We start from the raw sequence: 22,721 nt of genomic DNA on the forward strand, positions 1-22,721 counted from the left end.
TCATAATTAAATGAGTTAATTTATGTAAAGCACTCGGTACATACGGGGTGTACACCTAACGTCATTATCATTATTACCACTAGATGAATTAACCAGGTGGTAATTCCTGACACCGATCAGCATGCCCAGTGACAGTATGAACTCTCATGAAGTCCACGGCCAGGCCACTGCTGTGCTGTACAGTCCTGTGGATTTTCACACACTCTGCTTCACTGGAACTTAGAGTGATGCTCTAATTCGCATACCGTAGGTCTTTGCATAAATATCAGTTACATTTCGATTTTGCATTCATTTCAAGGGCTTTTTTTTTAGTATTTCAAGAAAAAGACTTAAAAATAATAATGTTGAGTTTGTCCATTTAATTATAAATTAAAGAGATGCTAGTTATAGGCTTCATATAAAATACCTACAGCTAAAAGATGAAGAATCAGCTCTTCAGTTCAGATCACTTCTTGCCCTTGCACATGACTCAGGTTCAGTTCTCAGCACCTCCGTGGTGACTCACTGCCATTTGAAACTACAGTACCAAGGAATCTGATGTCCCTTTCTGAAGTCTGTGAGCACCAAGCACATATGGGCTACATACACATACATGTAGTCAAAACACTCATACACGTATAAATAAATAAACAAATAAATCTAAAAAAAAATCTTTAACTACGTGGCAAGCAACTAACGATTACTACACGATTATTCTAAAGGAGTACCTTAGCCTTATTCCCCCGGGATAAAAAATAATACGGGGCTTCTTGATATTTATATTGTATATAAAATTTAAATTTAAAATTTAAAAACTGATACTGTTATTCTATCTAGATGAATGTTATTCTCTTATAATTATCAAAAATATTTCACTTTCATTAAATAGAAAAAGCAATAGAATTCATGAATATTTTGTAACATTTTGATAACCACTTTCTTTGAAGTTCGTAGAGCACGAAAACAAACACATGGAAAAGTGCGCAAACAAACTACAATTTTGTTTTCATTTGGAAGCAAACAAATTACTGACACACTGGTTCACTTCCTGCCTGAGTTATAGAAAAAGCAATAAAGTAAATCACAACTCTGATAAAAAGCCACTTGTTTTAGAATGCTATCATCATTTGATGTGGTTTGAACATGCTTTGAGTGTCCCCCAAGGTGTCACGTACTTAAAATAGGAGCTTTTTGTGAGATACTGGGACCATGAAAACTTAATTTAACTATGCTGTGTAGAAATGGGTCCTCTGGGAAGTGATTAGGATTAGATCCAGTCGTTAGTGTGAGGGTTTGATGACTGAATCCTGGTGGCTTCCTAAGAGGGCCACAGACCAGATACGCACATAGACACACATGTGTACACTTCAAGTCCTTTCTGTGTGCTACTCTGATCTACCTCTGGACAGTAACAACAGAAATGGTGTTACCAGATGTATCCCCTTTAACTTGTATCTCTAGAATCCTGAACCCAAATAATTTCTATCCTTTGTAGAATTAGTCTGTATCAGACACTGCATTAGAGTTAAGAAAACAGGGAAGTCTAAAGTAACACATTTCCTATAATGATGTAAACTGTTATGCAGTATTCATAACCTTTAAATCACTGAGCTTATTTCAAACAAAAATAACAGATGCGATTTCAGGAAAATTAGCCTTTATGTGGCCTTTTTTTTTCTTCCTGTTCATATGCGACTGTGAGGGAAAACTACATTAAAAGTTCACTAAAACCTAATGACATGCTGTTTTTAATTCTGTATTCTGGGTGTTTCATTCAAATTAATATTGTAATTATATTAATTTTATCTCAGAAAGAGATATTGATTAAATGTCACATCAGAAAACTTACTCTACACAGTTTGGCAAAAGTTCTAACACGTGTACAAGCTTTTCAGGGGTATATTTTAAGTCACATTGTTACATACGTGCTCGGTTAGATTTTTGGAAGTTCATCGCTCTGAAAGGACTCAGAATAGAATGCAATGAAAATCCGAGATTGGCTGGAGCGTGAAAATGATGACATCTCTGTGTATCAGTTTGTACCTTACTCCTCCTGTAAATAATCAAACAAATAAAGCCTTGTGGGTCTACAAAGGCAACTGAGAGATGTACATGAAGACACAGAAAGAAAGCTTTTGGGGGAGGACATCACAAGTTGTCTTGTCATGGTCAGCTTACAGTATACCCTCTTGAACACTCTACCGAAATACTTACATCTCCGTTACTGTGACAAACAATCCCAAGAAAAGCAAGCGAAGGAAGGGAATGTTTACTTTGGTTCACAATTCCAGGATAGCAGGCACTCTAGGAGGAAAGTCACAAGAGTAGGAGCTTGAGGTAACTGGCCGTATTGGATCCTTACTTAAGTGATGAGATGTGGCAAGGTGAATGAATTCCAATCTGTCATATAGTGTCAGGCTCCTATATCAGGATTACTTGAACCATACCACAGTAGTTATCCTGACAACCATGATGACTAATAAGTGATCAATGGAAGGGTGGTACCTACAGGACTGATATGTTCAACAGTGTGGTGACCATTCACTGGGGGAAAGAAAACGTGTGATATTTCACTGTATTATTTGGAATGGTGTTCAATTTAAAACTAATGCATTTTGCATTTCTGAATTTTTTCATCTCATATTATCATATCAAGATTGGTTAAAATTGCAAAACACAAAGATGCAGGGAAGAGAACTACTGTGTTCCTCTATGCTTACCAGAGAACGTGAACATCAACTCATACTAAACAGCCCAGTCAGGAGAAAAATTTTGGAATGAAATGATGTTCTGTAGGACATATAGAAGACTTACAAGTGAAGACATTTGTCAATATTACTACATTAGCTCTGTGGTTTAACTGACTATTCAAATGCCTTCCTTGTCCTCTTAGCAAAAACTATAGTCATTTTAATCATTAAAACAATTGAGTCATGTGCAAGAGTTGAAGGAAGGATTGGGGAATCTGAAAAGGACAGAATTCCATGGGAGTTCAACAAACCTGGACCACTGTGGACTCTCAGAGACTGAACCACCAACCAAAGAACTAGCATGGGCTAGACTTAGCCCCTCTCCCTACACACACACATATGTAGCAGATATGCAACTTGATCTTCATGCAGGTCCCCAACAACTGGAGCCAGGATTGTCCCTGAATCTGTTTTCTGTCTGTGGATCCCATTCCCCTAACTGGGCTGGTCTCAGTGGGAGAGTATGTACCTAGTCCTGCAGAGACTTGATGCTGCAAAGGTGGAGTGACACTCAAAGGAGGCCTCCCAGTTCCCAGAGGTGAAGGGGGGAGGATAGAGGGAGGAGCTATGGGAGGGTAGAACTGAGATAAGAAGGGGGCCAGATGTTGGATGTAAAGTGAATAAATGAATATACTAATTTAAAAAAAATTAGAACACATTGGTACAAACTGAGAAGACTACTTGCCCCAATTCAGTGCCATTGTAAACAATAATCAGAGAAAATGTTTCAGTGTAATTTGTTAGATCATGATCAATGTCATAACAAATTGATCCATGGCCCTTGTCCTTTAAAGCTCAATCTGCATCTTGATGATATCTCTCCAGATTTGATACTCGCTAAAATGACCTTTCTGTATTCCCCCTTACCATGATGTGTCAGTCCACTGAAAATAATTCACTAGCACAGATCTTTTATTTGACCGTCAAGACAATGTTGTCCTAAGTGAGTTCATTTCTTACCCAGCCATTTGGATAAAATCCAAATTTGTTATCAAAGGTCTTCATGGTCTTTAATGTACTTTATAAGTAAATTTCAGCAGAAAGCATGTGGCCTAATGCAAATATTCCAACATTTAAATGCAGGCAGGATTAACTTCCTTGATATAATGTTTACAGTATCAAAAATAAGTCAGGAATTGTTTGTTCTTCATTTCATAATATTCAGGGCCAGATTTTGGCTCATATAATTAGACCGAAGATGAAATTTTCACTAAACCATGAACTATTCTTGGCAAAGAAAATGAGATTCTCTCAAAATGAATCACATCACGAGAGAAAGCCATAGGTCCACTCGCCCTGCATCAGTATAAATCCTCACGGATGCTGGAGATTTATGCTTTCAACTTGGCCTTTCTTTCAATTACTGCACAGCTTTAATTTCTTTTCATTGGGATTTTCTCATTTTCTTCTCCGGCTTTAGTGCCCTGCACACATTCCACACCTGTATTTGTCTTTGATAATGGGGAAAGGACTCATCGCCTTCAAAGCTCGCTTGACAGACCCTCATTATCTTGGGAATATCTTCACCAAAATATATTAAAATGTCACCGGAGAAAAATGAATGTATATCAAGTGTATGACTATTGCTGGGGTCGGCCCGTATCTCTATCTCATTAGTCAACACACGGCCTCCTGACTGAGCTTACCTTTGAGCAGAGCACAATAAAACAACAAATAGATCTGAGACATCCAAATGAAAGGGAAGGGAGGGCCCTTTCCGTGTTGTAGTACCAATCACCATCATCGACTTATTTACTGTTTTGTACCAGAATCAAGCAAATCCCATTCCCCTCTCCACTTTGCAAACACCTATGATGCACCTCTGGTGAACTAGAAGTTATTCTAGATGTGGGTTGGGGTAGACAGAAACTGGTGTAGTCCCTGCTTTCCTAAAGTTCATATTCAAATGGAAGAATAGAGATAAGCAAATAAATATAAAGAATGTCAAGTGGATGTCGGTAGGTAAGAAGAAGAAAGGCAACAACCAGGTGAGAGTTACATGCCAGGTCAGACAAGGCCCTCGGAGCCATAAGAATGGTTTGCCATTGCAGTGGAGTGAGAGGGTACACTTAAAAGAACATAAAGAACTAAGTCCCATGAGTATTTGAGAAAACAATACCCTAAGCAGAAAAACAAATATAAAATCATAAAAGTCTTTCTTAATATACACTACCAGTTAGTTGGAGGGAGAAATCTACAATCAAGTAAAGAACAAGTCAAAATTTGGGATTCATTAAAATGTTACACATTATTTCATTACCTTAGAAATTTGAAAAAATAAAAGTCCTTTTGAGATATTGTGCCTATACTTTAAAATAAGTATAATTTAAATTATATAAATTTACATAATGACTGTTGATAGTAAACTGAACCTTCGTACTTTATACTTGTGGGGATTTTTGTGTTTTTCTGGCTATTTTGTTTTGTTTTGTTTTAAAGCAGGACATTAAACAATTGAGGTTTCATTGTTATTTGAGTTCTTTCGTTGCAGGCTAAGAACCTTCTCATCAAGCTCTTAAACTGGAGGGATTTAGGGAGGATAAGGGGTGTGGCCAGGTGTTCGGTTTCTAGTTTCAGGGCTCAGATTTCAAGAGACCCCTGCAAGCTTAGATGTAGGCTGCTTCCTTGCACCGCCCTGCAAATGCTCTCTCTAACTGGATGCAGTGCTTTTTGGAGATGGAATGCACATCTGAAGGCTCACAGGAAATCTGATACAGGCATTAAGATGTTTGAGCATAAACAGGGAAAATGAGAGGGAAACAGAACGTGCCAAATGCTAGGGAGAGCCAAGGGAACATCGCAGAGCTGTTCTGTTCTTTGAGAGGAACAAAGTGTCTGTTTCATTTTCTTTAGATCTGAACCCATCGAATGATGTAACGTTGCATCTCTGTCCCGTCCCTGTGCCTGGATCCCCTTTTCCTTGCAAAAAGGAAGAGCAAGGGAGAAAAGCAAACAACAAAAAAATAAATAAATAAAAATAAAAAAGTAAAAATGGTAGGTTCTCAGGGACTCAGACAATGGGTAGGAAAGGGGTCACTTTTTACATTTTTCCTACTCCCCTGTACCCCGTGACAGTTTTAACTTCAGTTTCTAATCCTGACTCATTTGAGGAAAGAACAGGTGATTTACCCCTAGAGAAATGATTAAGACTTAGTTCTTAACTTTCATCCTTGGACTAAGAAAGGATAATTAAAAACAACGAGAAAACATCCAATGCAAGAACAGTTACATATTTGTACATTCCCTTCATTCTTAGCACCTTCTTTAAAGAGATGTATGTATAGTGTGCTAACTTCTCAATGTTTACAGATTAAAATATCATTTTAATTAAAATCATTTATGTGTTTGAAATATATTTAAATAAAATTTCAAAGAGGATAGGTTTTTTTTTTAATTTCCAACCAGCTGAGCAGACAATAAATGGAAAACTATCATACAAGTGATAGGGGTGAAAATTCTTTTGTTAGATTTTATGCCTATATACTTTGGATAATCCATCTTGATTCTGTCTTTCCTTTCCATGGAGGGACACAGGCTATGCAATTGTGTAACATATATTATCTATATTCGGTCCAGTTCCGTCATCAGTTTAATCAACATTTATGCTTGGTTGACTTTTCTTAATTAAAAAAGGAAGATTAACTTAGCCATTAATTTATGATCCAGAAGCCTAAGCCTCCACCTTGCCAAACAAGTATCTAGTGCTTGCAAATGACTGTGTGATTCCGCCTGGCTAGTTTTTAGTGACAACATGGCGTCGTGACCTTAAAAGGGATAACGGTGTTAATGTAGTGTAAAGATACATCAGATGATGCCCACCGAGAGGCACAGTACACTGTTGCGTCTCCACCTTGGTTACACTACAGTACAGTTTTTAAGGAAAGGCTTAAAGGAAGCAAGGAAGGATTGTAAGTGCTGAGGGCCATTCCCGTCATGAAAAGCTGTGCTCATCTAGAAGAAGCAGCATCGGAAATTTGCTGAGTCACTGCTCCGTGCCAGACAATCTGTCCAGCCCTGCGTATTCTTTATCCCAGCAAACTGTTTTTAAAAATTATTTATTTATTTTGTGCCAGGGTGCTCAGCTGCATGCCATAGAATCATGCAGAGAGGAAGAAATTTCTGGGGTGTTAGCTTACTTCTTCCCTCGTTTCTGACACTGTGCTACAAGCTCCAGGCCAATTGGCCTGACACAGCTTCGAGACAATTCTTCCAGTTCCACACCTCATCTCCCCAGGAGGGTGCCAGGATTACAGATGTGTGCCACTGCGTCTAGATTTTTGTGTGGATTCTTCACTTCCAATGTTTTCACAAACCACTGAGGCATCTTCTAGCTCTTTCTATTTAAGAATATTTTTTGTGGGTGTCACTCTAGTCTTATAATATGACTTTCAACACCCCATATCACGTAAGGATAAAGCAAGTCTCGACTTAACATGCTAAAGTCAGCCAACTTTGTGAGAATGTGATGTAAATCAAGATTTCTTAACCAGATTCCCTAGATCATTTAAAATATAACTGAGCATGAGTTTAAAAAAAAAAACAACATAACTATGTCACGGTTAGAAAACTATACAATGTGTGATGCACTTAATAAAACACTAGGATTATCTGTCATTACTTGTGAGACTGTCTTAAATTGTGTCTTGGACGATGTATAGAGATGACCTACATGTGAAGGTAGATGTTTTTCTTCATGGGGTAGTGGCAGAGTGAACCACAGCTTACAACTGTGAAGAGAATTTTCTAAATTCCCTTCATTGTGGAGAAAGCAGAAAGTCCCCAGAGAATCCATCTAAGATGGAGTTCCTTTTGTAAGAGTTTGGGACCTTAAGAAAATTGGAAAAAGACATCAAAAGCTAGATTAAGCAATCAATACCACAAACATTCTCATCTTTTATTTGCTCCAGGAAATTCTGAGTTTCCTAAAGAAATGTGTGCATTCTTCCTTTGAATTTCCCCCTCTCCCTTTCTCATATTAAGTTAGATATATAAGCCTTTAACCTTATCAATTTAATAAGTTACTTTTATGTACTCCCCCACACAATAGAAAACATAAATACACTCTGCTATCAAAAACAATGACTTTATGAAATTCATAGACAAATGAGTGGAACTGGAAAATATCATCCTGAGTAAGGTAACCCAATCACAGAAAAATCACATGGCATGCACTCATTGATAAGTGGCTATTGGCCCAAATGCTTGAATTACCCTAGATGCCTAGAACACATGAGACTCAAGAAGGATGACCAAAGTGCGAATGCTTCACTCCTTCTTTAAAAGGAGAACAAGAATACCCTTGGCAGGAAATAGGGAGTTTAGAACAGAGACAGAAGGAACACCCATTCAGAGCCTGCCCCACATGTGGCCCTTACATATACAGCCACCAAACTAGATAAGATGGATGAAACAAAGAACTGCAGGCTGATAGGAACCAGATGTTTATCTCTCCTGAGAGACACAGCCAGAACATGGCAAATAAATAGGTGAATGCCAGCAGCAAACCACTGAACTGAGAATGGGACCTCTGTTGAAGGAATCTTAGAAAGGACTGAAAGAGCTTGAAGGGGCATGAGACCCCATGTGAACAACAATGCCAACCATCCAGAGCTTCCAGGGATTAAGCCACTACCTAAAAACTATACATGGACTGACCCTGGGCTCCAACCTCATAGACAGCAATGAATAGCCTAGTAAGAGCACCAGTGGAAGGGGAAACCCTTGGTCCTGCCAAGGCTGGACCCCCAGTGATTGTTGGGGGGAGGGCGGTAATGGGGGAGAGGATGGGGAGGGGAACACCCATGGAGAAGGGGGGAAGGGGTTAGGGGGATGTTGGCCTGGAAACCGGGAAAGGTAATAACAATTGAAATGTAAATAAGAAATACCCAAGTTAATAAAGATGGAGGAAAAAGAAAACATAAATATTAATTAATATATTTTTTCTTGTTCTGTTTTGTTTTCTCTTGCTAATCTACATTTACCCAATTTAATTTCAGCCTCTGAATATAATTGGGGGAAAAGAATATTTTTCTCACCAGTTTGACAGTGTACAAGAGATGCCCAAAACAGCATCTCTAGAGTCAGAGCCCATGGTTTCCATTCTGTGGCTACCTCAGTGGAGGCATTTCTCTGTTGTCTGTTCAGATGTTCCTCACTTGAAGAAATACAGCAGGGCAAGAAGGTCAGGGCCAATGTTAAGGCTGCCCCCACCTCTTTGAAAATAGCTTGTAAGAGAGGAGAAATGAAGGACTTAAAAATCAATGATCCTTGCCTTATATGTCAATATCAAATATTGTTGCAAAAATAAAAAACAAAAATGGGACTCTAAGAATAACTCAAAGCCCACACATTTTTTTCTTATCAACCATAAAGACTTCTTTGTTCATATTAAGACACTTCAGATATTGTAAAATCTCAGGACATTAGAAGACGGACTGTCTGTGTTTCAGTCAACAGTTGCTATGGTTCAGATAACAATTGCTCCAGGCTGTAATCACAAGCACTCTGCTCACAGTCCTTCCATCCCAACCAGGCCTCAACATATACCTACAAAAAGTGCAGATTTCCAGCATATAGGACTCCTTCTTTTCCTCCATCCAATGTCTATGTTAAAATGAAATGCGTACATAATTAACATTGGTACCTATAAGCCCAGGCCTCAGGAAGCAGAGGCAGGACTATGAGTTCAAGGCCCCTGTGAAACTTGGTTTCAAAAAAGACCTAGAAAAGAAAAAAGAAAAATTGCATGTAAATTAAGTATCCCTGAAGGTCTCAGAAATAAGGAAACTGATATAAGTGTAATATAAGTGGTTTTATTTCCATGTGGCTTTGAAAACTTATGGATCAATGAGACTAATTTGGAATTGCAGGTTTAATAAAGCAAGACTATGTAGAAACAGCAGCAAAAAAATTCTATAGAAACATACAATATTTGAGTTTGTGGGTAAATCATACCCAGTAGAGTTTTAAGATTCTAGAACTGAGGGATTTGATTCATTACCACAGTCTTTATTTCAATTATAGTTACATGTTGTAACATATCTACTTAGAGTTACTTTCACAACTTTTTTCCTAACCCGGAACTTAAATTCATACTAAATTAAATGTACCAATCAATTTTGTATGCCAATTCTGAGTTAGATAAAATATTGAGACACTTATGACTGAACACATTATCTCAACCTTATATTTTCATAGAGAAATTACAGAAACGAGAGTCTACTTACAGCATAATTTCCCATATTGCTGCTGACCTCTAAAGACCAAGTCTCCGAACATTATGACTTAGTGCATGTTTGCATTTTCTTGTCTATTAGAAATGGCTGCTTTCTTACACACTGTTGACAAGTCTGTACTTCATTGTCTGTGGATATTAACATTTAGTAAGGGTTAGGAATGTGAAAACACATTAATTAAACTGCTAGGAATACTACAGGGAAAGAGCTTGCGAAGTGGAAAGAAATATAAGGTGTGATTTGTGTTCAGGAAATAGCCCTGTTCTGAAATACTGCTGTTTGAGATTGTTTAAAGATTCCAGAATTAGAAGGAAAAGGAGGAAAGATAAAAACCTGATTGGCCAGGGAAAATTGCAAAGGCCCATGGAAAACACACACAGAGAAAGAAGAGAGGGGGAAGCCAACTACAACTGAATGGATCATCGTAAAGTTTTACATTGAACCTTAATAGCAAGAAGACACTATTGTAAAATCAGACATTGGTCCTCTTTCTCTGTTAAAGGGAAGCATTTGAAAACTCATGTGTGTAATCCTCACACTGCGAAGATGGAGGCAGGACGATTACAGAGTCTAAGGCCAGCATGGACTAATAGATTTAATACCGTCTCCAATATAACGAAGCAACAAGCAAGCAAATAAGAAACTCACAAAGAAGAAGGAAGGAAGGAAGGAAGGAAGGAAGGAAGGAAGGAAGGAAGGAAGGAAGAAAAGGAAGGACTTTTTAAAAATTAATTTACTTAATATTTCACTCCACATCCTGGTTGCCACCTACCCCACCCCCACCCCCAAATCCCTCCTCTCCTTCCTGTACTACCCTTACAAATCCCTACCCCTTTGCCCTCCCTTCTCCCCAGAGAAGGGAAAGCCTGGATTGGGTACTGCCCTATCCTGGAAAATCCAATCACAGTAGGACAAAGCACATCCTCTCCCACTGAGGTGGGCCAGGCTGTCCAGGTAAGGGAAAAGGATTCAATGGCAAGCAACAGAATCAGAGACAGCCTCTGCTCCAATTGTTAGGGGACCCACATGAAGACCAAGCCTCACATCTGCTACAAATAACCAGGGGACCTAGGTCCAGCCCCTGTGTGCTCTTTAGTTGGTGGTTCAGTCTCTGTGAGCCCCCAAGGGCACAGGTTAGTTTACTCTCTAGGTCCTTTTGTGGTGTCCTTGACCCTTGACCCTTGACCAGTTTACCTGATTCTATACCCCACTCTTCCACAAGACTCCTCAAGAACCCCCTGCAAGTTTGCCTGTGGATCTGTGCATCTGTTTCCATCTGCTGCTGAATGAAACCTCTCAAGAGCTTTTTACCAGCATAGCAGAATACCAATAATGCCAGGGATTGGCTCTCTCACATAAAATGTGTCTCAAATCAAGCCAATCATTGCTTGGCCATTTCCTCAATCTCTGTTTCATCTTTATCCCTGTGCATCTTGTAGGCAGGACCAATTTTGGATTGAACCTTTTCTGGGTGGAAGTCCTTCCTGGTTATAGAAGGTGGTTCTTTCAGTCTCTATATTCCCCACTAGCTAGGATCAGTCCTACAGACTCCCTGAAACCGACCTGTCCCAGGTCCCCAGTTACTCAAAAGATGACCCTGATCCATTTCTGTTCTCACTCTAAGTCCTCCCCCTAAACCCCTCCTACCCACACGTGATCCCCATCCCTGTTCCCCTCTCCATGCCTCTCCCACCGGGGTCCCTCCTTCCATCCATCTCCAGTGATTATTTTGTTTCCCCTACTGAGTGAGATCCACACATCCTCCCTTGGGTCCTGAAGGAAGGACATTTGGTGAGGTTATTGATCTGCTTTTCAAGAGACTTCAGACATTGTTGTTTACTGTTTAACTCATCTGGGAGGAAAAGGATTGTGCATCCTGGTCATTGTAATGTTTGTGCTTTATGTTGTCTTTATCATATCATCTAAGGGAAATGGATCTTCTCAGGGTTAAAAGATCTGGCCACCACGAGCTCTTGTAATCCAAGGCTGAGGCTGGAGGGCTCCCATGAGTTTAAGGTGACCAGAGTTAGCGAACGAACCGGAAGCCACCCTGAGCCCCTATGCAAAACTCTAGGAAAAAGACAAAAGTCTCTAGAGTATCTTTTACAATCTTTTAGTATCTTTTATCTGCATTTTGGCTAAATTAAGTATTTGTCCAGAGTGACCTGTTGTCTTGTTTAATCAGGTGGGCAAATCTTTTTTTTTTTTTACATTTTTGACAATTTCTAAAACCAAATTCTAAATGAAATCTTAACCTTAAAAAATCTTTGAGATTTCTGAAAGGTCATCTGGAAAATCTCAAAGACCTCTCACCCTGTAAGAGGTCAGATGTTTACTGACCTAAGTTCTTTTTGCTACATGGGAAGCATAGTTAAATGAGAAATTATTTCTTCAAGTCTGAGTTGTATTTTATAAGCCTATAATAATAATATGAATATTTTAGATAGTATAAAGGGCCCCCAGAAACAGGACAGTGACGTCTTCTCTATAATATTCCTGGCATAATATTGTGTTCCTGGTTATTATCTGAACATCTCCTGAACAAATCCTGAACATCTCATTGTTCTGTGACAGTTGTGTAGTTGTGGATCAGCAATGTCCTCTGACACTGACAGCCCAATACACAGAAGTTCATTAAGATAGGAAGTCAACAACTCAATATAACTTTAGGAAGTTCCTGAAACTGAGGAGATTCACTAAGCTCTTCCTTTCAAATAGTATATAAGCAGAAAAGACTGCTGAGGGTCCCTCAAATACAAGTCAAGCTGCAAAAAAGAGATGCCTGAACCAACCAAGATGCCTAGAAGAAAAAAGAAATGATATGACATGCTCCACCTGTTGAGCTGCCTACATACTTTGCAGTGTGATCCAGGTTTCCGGGTTGTGTGATCTGTCACTATGCTGCAGTAGACTTTGGTGGTGCAATCTTTGAGTTATTTCTGCTCCTGTAAGTAACCCCACATCTAGTTTCCTATAAGTAACCCCAATAAAACTTATTGATCTGCTAAGTTGGACTTTGGTGCTATCCATACTTTGGTCTGTCATGAGCTTCCTATCTGGCATGAAATGATATGCATTCATGTACGTGTATGTGTGTGTGTGTGTGTGTGTGTGTGTGTGTGTGTGTGTGTACAAGCACCCATGCATGCATGCATATAAGTATGTGTTTTGTGTGTGTTGTGACTCCCCAAGTAAAATCTGTCTTACAGCAAATTATCTAGTCAACTACACAATGGTACTGACCAACCAGATCCTTCACCAGTCATGGATTCCCTCCCATGACTTCAGGAAAGCTCCTCTTTCAAGTGCAAACCAAAATACTTTGTCTTTAGCAAGAAGGACTACCTAAGACACTGTGGAAGTGACGGGAACAGGCACTCCCGGGTGAGAGTTTCTGATGACATAGTTAAGAAAAGCCTGAGAGCATCTTCCCAGAGTAAGTAACAGTTTCCAAAATTAATAGAGATAGGGATGGGTCCATAAAACCACCAGCCCGAGATCAAGCAGGACAAGAACTAATTACATGAGAACAAGTGAGCTGATGAGGAATATCACTGGTGTCTTTTATGACGAGTGTAGAATCCTGCTGGGGTTTCAGTGTTCCATTTCTACATTTAAGGAACATTTTTTTCTCTTTTCTTAGGCTAAGAGAAAATTACAATCCCATAGATGAATCCTTTATACCCAAGGATGAAGGTTTATCTTCATTCCTTATCTGATTTATCCCTTGAGAATTTGGACACTCTTAATAAGTAGTCTTTACTTCATGACAACAGAGTTATTTGCATAAATTCAATAAGGGTCTGTTCTCTAGTAATGATACTCAGACCTCATCTTATCAGCCAGTCTGGTAGACTCCCTTTAAGTATATATATTTACTTTTTCAGTTCTGTTCCTTCAGTGAAGTTGAGCTAATACATTCCCTAAGTCTTGTAAATTTCATTTTACATTCTAAATTTTAAGTAACTTGCCCCCAGGAAAAAAAATGTTTCAGTTCTGAGGAGACGAGCACATAGTACATCTTCCTACATTTAGAACCTGCCCTAAAAAGACTCCACTGTCTTCCAAAGCACTATGATCTAATGGCTAAGACTTCCATATCAGGGCCATTGGGATCACTTTAATTCTGAACAGTTGCTCTAGGATCACAGATCAGTAAGGACATTTACTTCCTAGCAGATCTGTGAGCCATAAGGCATTTGAACAATGTCAAGACAATGGAAATCTACCCAAGTCTATGGGAAAGAAAAGAAAGCTGGAAGTAAATTCTTGTTCCCAATTTCTTGACTCAAAAGACTTTTAGAAGTTCAATCGAAGATCCCTTATTCAACACCACCAAAGAAAACTAAAATAAATAAATAAATAAATAAATAAATAAATAAATAAATAAATAAATAAATGGCTGTTTGGTCAGTTACTCATTTATATAAATAGTCAAATTATGACATGAAAGTGATAGTGTTGCTTTATTTTTTGTTGAAATGGGAGTAATTGAAAGAGAATTTGTTTATAATGAGAAACTGTAGAGAATGTTACCAGTATTCCCAGGTTATCTCCCTTACTAACATTTCCAGGTTATCTCCCTTATTAATGTTCCCAGGTTATCTCCCTTAGTAACACTCCCAAGTTATTCCCCTTACTAATATTCCCAGGTCATTTCCCTTTATCAGTATTCCCAGGTTATCCCTCACTTTTCTGAGTTATCACCACTGCGAGCTGCAGGCTGCTTTTCTTCAAAATCTGACAAACTGACATGGGCAGCTTGACTGACAGGTTATTACAGTGTGGCCACTCAGAGCCTGTACCACACTGTGTGTTTTCGAGTCTCTGTTCTTAGAATTGACTCTGATTATGACCATGCTGTTACCATCCTCATCTTGCTACCTCCATACACGAGGGACCTAGATCTACACCTCTGCTCAGATGGCTGCTTCCTGGGACTCCACACTAGAAAGACTCTGGCTTAGAGTCTGCTCCAACCACTGATCTTTCTTTCCTTTTTGTCTTTAGAAATGTCCCTTGTTAAATGACTATAACTTAATGTTTGTATCACATAAAGCCCAACTTTGCCAAATGCCTTATCCCAGTTTATACTTCTTCCTGAAATAAGAATCAACTGTCTAACTGGAATGACCCATCTTTAGGGTAGAAGGCAGGATGGGCTCTGTGGGATAGAAAATAATAAACACTCAGCAACCTCTTGAGAAACCTGTAGATCAGCCTCAGATGGAATGAATCATCAAGAAAACAATAAACTTTCTATCTAATAATGAAAAACTCTTAGGAAAATACAATTATCCTAAATCTTCTCCCTCGGTGAGATTTACGGCTTAGAGGAATATGGAAAAAGACTCTTTGCACCTTTGTAAATAAATACTATCAAAATGTTATCTTCAGTTTGTTTCCCCTAATAATCTAATTTTTTTCTAAGGAAATCTATAGGTTCTTCTGACAGAAGACTTTTTGTCCCTAGCTTTTCATTTTTCCTTTATTATTTTATGTATATGAGCAGATGAGAAAGAGAGAAGAGAAGGAAAGATGAATCTGTAGATACCATGATGCTTTAAAGACAGAGTAACATAACATTTGTCTCTAGTAAGACAAATGTTATGACTGGACTTCAGAATATCTTCGAGGGGCTCACATTTTGAAGCCCCAGTTGCCAATGAGGCAATGTTAAGTGGTGGAGGACCATTACTTCATGAAAACTCTGACTCACTGAATTCATAATATAAATGAGATTTTATTATTCATAGGCAACAAAACTTTCATTGGATAAAGTAGGTCACTGGACTGGTACCCTGGAATGGGATCTCTTTTCTCTATATTCTTAATCTCTCAGTCTCCTCTCCCTCCTCCTCCTCCTCCTCCTCCTCCTCCTCCTCCTCCTCTTCTTTTCTTCTCCCCCTCCTCCTCCTCTTGTTTTTCTTCTTCTTCTTCCGCTATCCCTCCTTTCCTCCCTCCCTGCCTCCTTGTCCATGGTGAAGTTGATATTTGGTTTCATTAGAAGTTCTTCCACATATGTTTAATCTCAAAACTCTGGAGGCAGAGGCAGGCACATCTCTGAGTTCAAAATAAGCCTTATCTACAGAGTGAGTTCCAGGACATTCAGTAAAAGAAACTCTGTCTTGAAAAAAAAAGACAAGAAATGAACAAACAAACAAAAATATTCTTTTACAACAATGTCCTGCCTCCCTCATGAAGTGGGGTAATTGTGGACTGAGACCTCTGAAATTAGAAGCCAAAGTAAATTTTCTGTGCCTTAAGTTTATCCTGTCTTAATTTGTCAAAGTGGTCAGAAACAAGCAGAGTATGAAATACAGGTGCCTTTTAAAAGTTGAAAAGGCATGACATTCTCCCACCCTCAACCAGTTGAAATTCACAGTTGACTATGGTACTATTATAGATGTTCTTCCCTCCAAAACTACAAATAATAAGTGTCCTCTGAGCTACTCAATTCATGGAAATTTGTCATAAAATGAGTAAAAATAAGACTGTCTTAGCATAATGGTCACCAGTTTTGATCAGGTGCTTACCCAAGGCATACCCAATAATGGGGTCTTTTTCTTATCTATGTTCAACCAAGAGAACGGTTTAGTAGGCACCCGGAAAGTCCCTGAACACTATAGTCAGAACACTACAGGAGGAGCACTACAGCAGGAGGAAGAGTGAATCTCAGCCCATGCCTCTGTACTTGGACCAGGAAGCAGCACATCTCCTTTGTTTGTTACCCATTGCCAGAGTCACATGATTCTGGCTAACTGAAGAGGGAGTGTCCTCTTGTTAACTGAGAGGGATAGAACTGGATATTTCTGAACATTCGAAATGTCTGTCAGAAGCACCCACCTAACCTGATCCAGACATTGTTCCTTCCCATTGCAGCAGCGCCCCTCTGTATTGGGATGGTCTGTTCCTCATGTTGTTGATTGCAGAGAATGTTTTCACTTTTACACACGGTAAAAAGATTTTGACTCCCTGGGTCCAACTAATGCAATGCTATTAATAATCTAAGCACTCAAGAAATATATTTTAGTAATACTTTGTGAGATACCATGCTCTCCCCAACCTCTTTCCATGTGCCAGTAAGGTCAGTTTTTTTTGTCTTATCTGTCCCATATTCAAGCCCCACAGGCCAATGAGAACCATTTTTTCCCTCTTTATAGAGGAAAACAATGCACTCTTAAACATGAACTCCACTACGATTCTCTAGAGAGTACTTAACTCTTCTATGAAAATTTTATATAATTTCCTCTGTGTGTGTGTGTGTGTGTGTGTGTGTGTGTGTGTGTGTTCCTTCTTGAGTGTGAGTGCCTTAAAATGTCCTCATTTGGATGTAATTCTATTTTGTGCATAGTTAAATATGATAGATAAGAAAATTATTTTTAAATTGTTTATTTATAAGTACGGTAATAACCAGACCACTCCAAGCTGTAGTAGGTACACTGCTAAGATAGATGCCAGTGAGCCCTGCCCACTGAACCACAGGTCCTATGTGACTCCCTAACCTTCAGCATGTTCTGGCCCTCATAGCTTGCTTCTAATTAACAGATTTAGTAAGAGTAAGGGAGTTGATTCCCTTTATTCATTATTTATAGAATATTTGGCTTCCAACTTACAGTCTTCCTTGAGAGATTTGATGCACCAAGTTGCCTTATTGAAGAGGTAACTGAGGTCAGTCTGGGGCAAGAATCAAGTAACCGGGTACACAGACCAAGAGTGTGCTATGACATGAATTCTACCAAAAATTTAAGTCACGCACTTGGAAGTAGACTACTCCCATCAAAACCTTGGTTAGACGGCAGCCTGAGAAGATGACTGGAAACTGTGAAAGGTCCCAAGCAAGAGATTCAGTTAGCTTTCTCTAGAATTCTTAGACCACAGGAGCCATGAGGTACTAGTGGCCTGGTTTTCAGCCTTTCTAATGTTGTTCTTTATCTTGTGGTGAGCCCCACAAACCATGAAATTATTTTCGTAGGCTCTTCATAACTGTAATTTTGCTACTGATATCAATCATAATGCAAACATCTCTGGAGATATTGGCTTGACAGAGGGGTTGGGACCCCCCCAAGTCGAGACCTGATGTTACAAGCCTTTGAATGTAACAGAGAAGTAATACATTAGGAGTTTGGTTTGCTCTTGGGTTTGCTTGTACATTAGTTTGTTTCCTCATCTTGGAAATCACTCCAGCATGTTTGCTTTTTCCCTCTCTAATAGGTTGAGAAGTAAAAAAAAAAGAGAGAGAGAGAGAGAGAAATTTTGGAATAAAATGATCTGAGTAATAATTAGATGGACATTCAAGAAGTATGGAGGCCATCTCATTCAAATCAACTGCTGAACATGCCAACAGAGGAAGGAAAGAAAATTTCAGAGCCCATTCACAGGCTCACTAATAATAGTAGTTGGTAATAATAAATTTAAAAATTAAGTTCTGTGTACCAGACTACAAATAGCCAATATCTGAGAAAAGATAAGACATATTTGAATGAAAACTTGATGCTATGCCATGAATGGATCTAGCATTCAGTCATTATTAAAGTCTTTCTTTTTTTTAAAGATGTGTTATATTCCTCTGTGTGTATGTATGTGCGTGTGCACACGTGCACACACAGACAAACACGCCCGAAGAAGCCAGAAGAATCAGATTGCCTGGAGCTGGAGTTATAGTAGGTTATGAGCCACCTGATGTATTGCTGGGAGGGAAACTCAGATCCTCTGCAGTAACCGCAAGCTCTCTTAAATGCTGTCATAGCTCTGTTACTGTGGTCAGAGATTTTCGAAACAGTACAGTCTGAAATGGACAATTCAGAGGCGAACCATGCTTAGGGAATGTGTGTTTATATATATATTGACTTTTGCTCCTTTTAACAGTTTTTTTTTAAGTTTTATTTTATGTGTATGACTGTTTAGCCCTGCACTTGCATGGTCAGTGTCCCAGGAGGCCAGCAGAGGGTGCTGAACCCCTGGAACTGGATTGTCAGACAGTTGTGAGATGCTGTGCTGAGAATTGAACACAGGTGCTCTGTAAGAGTGGCAAATGCTCTTAAGCTGGAGCAGTCTCTCCAGCCCTAACTTTTACTTCTTATTCATTCAAATAAAAGAAAAAGAAAGTGGCATGGCACTTCTTAAAGGAAAGGGTCCCTCGAGATTTTCTGTTGCACATTTCCATTCTTGCTCCTCAGAGGCAAACTACAGCACCAGAGGGCATCTTTTCCATGGGGTAGTTGTGCTGATAGATAGTCAGTAGTAATTTGCACCAGGTAATTTCACCGCAATATTATTCCCAGGAATTGTCTTAGAACTTACAATAAGATAAAGAATTCTTCTCTTATTGACCTCTTCTTTTAGGCCCAGCAAAGAACCTATTAAATTCCTGCCTCAAATTATGCCTACAATCTTAAAATCCAAGGTTATAAGTCATATAATCGTGGCCACTGGTTAAATCATTCGGTAATAAAACTCTGTTCCCTCCCTGTTTTGAAGGATAACCCTGGGAACTAAGAAATGGTAAAGGACAAAGCTATGCGAGCTCGTATAAATCACGTGTACGCTTGTGCAGAAAGTCATGCGACTATTGCTTGCATCCCCTCTCCCTGATTTCTCTTTCAGACCGATCTCCATCTTTTGGTTAAACACACTTAAGACACACCACACACACACACACACACACACACACACACACACACACACACGCACGCACGCACGCACGCACGCACGCACGCACGCACGCATGCGTGTGTGTATGCCTTTATCTATATAAATTATGCAAATGGATATTCAACTCTATCCTACCAATTCTTTTATTATGACCGACTCAGGCTAACAGCTCTGGCATATTTTAGGAATGCGTGACAAGTTAACTGACCTGTTAGGCACATGTCAGCCAACCATGCTTCGAAGGTAAGAAGTCTGACAGCTCTCCTGTCAGGCCTTTATTTTGCTGATGTATTCGAGGGTTGTCCAGCAACGAGAAACCTTTATAGATTCACGTTTTCTTAAAAGTCGATCTGCTTAATTGTCTTGGTCTGTACAACTGGCTATAATAAAAGTCTAAACAGTAGTGGCTGACAAACAGTAGAGATTTCTTTCACTATTCTGGAAACTAGGAAATCCAAGATTTGGGCTAGGTACTACTAGTTTTGGTAACTGAAGGAAGATTTCTTTCTTTCTTTCCTTCCTTTTTCTTTTTCTTTCTTTCTTTCCTTCTTTATTTTTTTCTTCCTTCCTTCCTTTGTTTGTTTCTCTATTTCTTTCTACACTCATGTCAAGGGTCAATAAGTGTACATGTATACATACGTAAGTGTGAAGGCCAGAGGTCAACTCTGGCACCTGTTCCTCAAGAACCATCATCCTTGGTTTCTGTGAGAGGGTGAGCTATGATTTGAGAGCTCAACCTTTGGACTAGACTGACTGACCAGCAAGCTCCAAGGATCTGTCTGTCTCCACCTCTCCGACACACTACACATAGCTGTGTGAGTGCAGGGTATCAAACTCAGGTACTCCCACTTGCATGGCAAGTACTGACTGAGTTAGCCTCTTCCTCAGCTCCCTGCCTCCTGCCTCTCCTATGGAGTCCTCTTGCCGTGTATTCACAGAGTACAGGGTATGAAGGAGTCTTTCTGTGGCCTCTGTCACCATGTCAGTAATCACATTGATCCAGGCCCTTTCTTTGTTTCCTTATCTCCTAACAAAGGCCCCACTTTCTAAAGAATCCCCCCTGGGGCTGAGGAGCTCAGCACATGAATTTGAATTCTGAATTCTACTTTACAACAAGGCCCTATGCACAGAGAGAGACACATTAATTTGTAGTAAAAATCACTAACCACCCATCCCAATCTGTTCTCCAACTGTCAGCATATGAAGAAGCCACAGGCTCATTCCCTGGTCTTAATAACCCCTGTCCCAGTGCCGTGTGTCACAGTTTGTAAGTGTGACCCTAGGCCAGCTGTTCTCAACTGTCTGACTTATTTCAACAATCAAAGTTTCATTTTCTCCAAGTTCAAACAAAATCCTATGTGCCTTGAACATTAATCTGAGAATTCCTGACTTTTGAATTACTTGGAACAACTAAGCTAACTTTAAAAACATGGCTGGATGTCTCTGTCAGGACTTAATTCTTATTTGAAAAATCAGATGAGGTCAGCTTCCATTTTACCTTTTATTTACTCTCCGTGATTTGCTCTGCCTCACTTTAAAAACATTGTGCCTATGTTTAGAAAATACCTATGGAGAAAGGGAAAAATCAGAAAGTGGATTTTTGAATATATGAAAAGATCAAGATAATTTGGTAGTGTATACCAGAATCAATGAGAATATGTTTCTAAATGTGGTCACCAGTGTGGACACCCTTCAGCAGTGTGGACGACCTTCACACACTGCTAAATTGCTGAGAAAACACATTCTTTTAAAATAGTGATTAAAAGCAGAAAAAATCCTTCATGCCTAATATTTTGGTATTCAATAGGCCAAGATAGGAGGAGGATCATGGTCAAGGCCAACCTGGGCTACACAGCAAAACCTGAGCTACCCTGACTCAAAACAACAGTAACATAAACAAATAAAATAAGTAAATAAGAATGCCAATATTAGACTGCTTTCTCCAACTCTCCTTTTACTCCTCATAGTCATGGTTCCAGAAAGTTCCCCCCAAATGCATGACTAAGATAAAGCCATTTTATATATAATGATCACATCATTCATTATAATAAAAATGTGCTTTTCTTGTTGCTGTGAACTACCTTTCAGTTTATGTGTGATGGGAAGACAATCGTTCGATTCCTCCTCAGGAAGTTTTCAAAGGTGGAGTTTAAGGTGAGGACAGAGGCCAGTGGTAACTCAGTCCAGCAGGGGTCATACCTACCAGGACTTGGAAAATAAGAGTGGAGAGGGGAAAGGTAGGAAGGCATTAGCAGAAGGGAACTTGACTGTTGGGATGTGCAAGCACAGTGTCAGTGTAGCAGCCCAGCTTCCCTGTCAGGTCCTCTCTTAGAAAAAAATAAGAGAAAAATGAATTTCAGTTTCCTACACTGAAAGGTGGAGAAACCTAAAAAAGCCCCCTGCTGGCCACTCCTATTTCTGCCCTTAGTGCCTTTAAAAATATATGGCATACAAATCCCCTTTATCTATACTTATAACATAGTTTAAGTTTCCATAGTTAACTTCTATTTTTCTTTAATTTAATTAAATGTACTACATCAATGTAAACTTCTAAAGACATTTCTGTGACTTGACTCTCTTTGATCTTTAAAAAAGTTTCAATTGTTTAAAAATACATATTTTGGGGGAAAGTGGAATCAAAAATAATATAACTAATTGATTGGTTTGTTATTTTTATCCTAAACTGAGGAGAAATGTTTTTTTTAACCATCTCAGGAACATGAAATTTTTTTTAAGTTAAGAAATGAATCAGTTTTGTCCAAAATTATTTACACTTAGAGATCCTTTGTCTTATTCTAGAAAACTGGCAATAATTATGCACAGCAAAAGAAAGCCTTGGCTGAGTTTGTTTCATGCTCTAAGTTGACTCTATGAGGTCAGTGTGCAGACTTCTTTAGAAAAGAGAATTTCATAGGGCAGCCTGACCCAAGTCGGACAGGAATGTAAATAAAAATGATTGAGGATTCCTTTCTTTGCATAAAACAAATATTTCATTACTTTGTATATTATAATACTCTTTCTTATGTCTAACAAAGAAATCTTAGCATGAGACAAAGACTTAAAGTCTACTATTAAAATGAAAGGACTAGTGGCATTTGTCCTA

At 39.0% G+C, this 22,721-nt stretch overlaps 1 long non-coding RNA gene across 2 annotated transcripts in view; it reads right to left on the reverse strand.

The window, feature by feature from the left end:
* Positions 1 to 22,721, reverse strand: part of LOC120095592 (uncharacterized) — a 186,055-nt gene that overhangs the window by 162,750 nt on the left and 584 nt on the right. The window contains exons 1-5 of one of the 2 annotated variants that reach the window (XR_005491127.2): positions 21,700 to 22,191; positions 9,956 to 10,092; positions 9,280 to 9,449; positions 2,194 to 2,283; positions 1,905 to 2,032 (exon numbers count right to left, since the gene is read on the reverse strand). This is a non-coding gene — a long non-coding RNA (uncharacterized LOC120095592). Of the gene's footprint in view, positions 1 to 1,904; positions 2,033 to 2,193; positions 2,284 to 9,279; positions 9,450 to 9,955; positions 10,093 to 21,699; positions 22,192 to 22,721 lie in introns of those variants that run through there. The other variant, XR_005491128.2, reaches the window with a different exon arrangement.

This window comes from Rattus norvegicus, chromosome 11 (assembly GCF_036323735.1).
Source record: "Rattus norvegicus strain BN/NHsdMcwi chromosome 11, GRCr8, whole genome shotgun sequence".
NCBI classification, from domain to species: domain Eukaryota; kingdom Metazoa; phylum Chordata; class Mammalia; order Rodentia; family Muridae; genus Rattus; species Rattus norvegicus.